Source organism: Canis lupus, chromosome 19 (genome assembly GCF_048164855.1).
Source record: "Canis lupus baileyi chromosome 19, mCanLup2.hap1, whole genome shotgun sequence".
Classification (NCBI taxonomy): Eukaryota; Metazoa; Chordata; class Mammalia; order Carnivora; family Canidae; genus Canis; species Canis lupus.
This window is the reverse complement of record NC_132856.1, coordinates 8,266,003-8,267,698: the sequence shown is the minus strand read 5'-3', so window position 1 is coordinate 8,267,698 and position 1,696 is coordinate 8,266,003. Positions and strand designations below refer to the sequence as shown.

Genomic DNA, 1,696 nt, shown 5'->3' with positions numbered 1-1,696 from the left:
GTTCCTGTCGAAGGCAGAAAGGCACTGAGACAACGTCCCTGATCTCTAAGTAGTTCATTGTCTAGTGGTGGAGACAAACACATAAACACATCATGCAATCCCGTTTGGTCAATACAATGGCACACATCTATCCAAAGAGCTATGGGAGCATTGAGGAAGGAGCAATTAATTCTGCTGGGCATGCAGGAAGGGAGTACAGGGGAGGTGATATTTGAATTTGGTGTTAAAGGATGTTTAGAGGTTTGGCAGATAGAGAAAGTGGGAGGGCATTCTAGGCATCAGGCACACCATGGACAAAGGTGTAACTGTTGATGTCAAAGTTCTGCAACAGCAGAGGTGAAGGGTGCATAGGAGGGATGGAAGGGAATGTGGGCAGGTTGGGTAGAGCCATGCCAAGGAGTTCTGTTTACAGACTGTTGATTTTGAGTTTTTTTGTTTTGTTTAAAGATTTTTTTATTTATTCATGAGAGACACACAGAAAGAGGCAGAGACACAGGCAGAGAGAGAAGCAGGCTCCATGCAGGGAACCCAATGCAGGACTCAACCCCAGGACCTCAGGTTCATGCCCTGAACCAAAGGCAGATGTCCAATCACGGAGCCACCCAAGTGCCCCTTGTTTTTGCTTTGAAGAATGGTGTGATTGCATCTGAGGCTTGAGAGATCATGCTGGGGGCAGCCAGGTAGAGGAATTAAGAGGTTTGCAAACTCTGTAAAGGACCAAATAGCAAATATTTTGGTCTTGCCAATACACGATCTTTGTCACAATGTCTCACATTGGCTCTTGTAGTGTGAAAACAGCCATAGACAATACACAAATTTATAAGCCTGGCTGTGTCCTAATACAATTTTATTTATTTATTTATTTATCCAGCAAAAGTGGTTCGACTTTATTACAGGGAAGCTAGGGAGGAGCGGGGCAAGTGAGGGTCTCTGTCAGGAACTGCCATCGCTAAGCAGGACTGCCAGGCCCCAGGTCTGTCTGGAAGGCAGGAGAGGATCAGCGTCCTGCTCCCTTTGGTCCATCATGGGCTCAGGGGTCCAGGCCCTCACTACTTGGGGCCGAGGTAGGAAACGGCCTTTCCTGTTTTCTCCAGGGTCTCCAGCAGAATGTCCACGCTGTGCTCAGAGTTGATGCAGACCTTCTTCTTGGGCAGGTCAATGTCAAACTCAACTCCTCCCGGTTTGTTGAGCACCCGACTGACCGCGTTAGAGCATCCTTCACAGGTCACATCCACAGAGAACTCGTGCTATGGCATGACTGTGGATGGCGGGTGCTGGTGGTGGTGGTGGCGGCCTACAGTTTTATTTATAAAACCAGGTGGAATGGATGTGTGTGTGGGGGGGTTGCAGGCTGTGGTTTAGTGGCTCTTAGATTAGACCATGGGAAGAATGAAAACAGGTGGACCCCCAACTATCCAAAAAATTCTCTCATTAGTGGTGAGAATCAAAATAGAACAAAGGAAGTGGGACTTTTAACTGACAAAGAGGGTATCTTTGGACTTCAAGAGGAGCCGGGTCTTCAACATGGGTTGGGATGGAAAGTGGAACTCCGCTTCCCACCCACCAGCCAGCTCACATCTTCCATTCAGGCCACTGGAATTCTCTGCAGGTCCTTGTGTCAGCAAGGTTGGAGAGACAGAGTCTACACTAGCAATAATCCTGCCAAGGAACCCACAGCCCAGGCAAGGAGAAGCCT

General features: G+C 48.3%; 1 pseudogene; it reads right to left on the bottom strand.

Moving 5' to 3' along the window:
- Positions 1 to 864: 864 nt before the first annotated feature.
- LOC140611258 (copper transport protein ATOX1 pseudogene) lies at positions 865 to 1,256 on the bottom strand (annotated as a pseudogene).
- Positions 1,257 to 1,696: the final 440 nt, after the last annotated feature.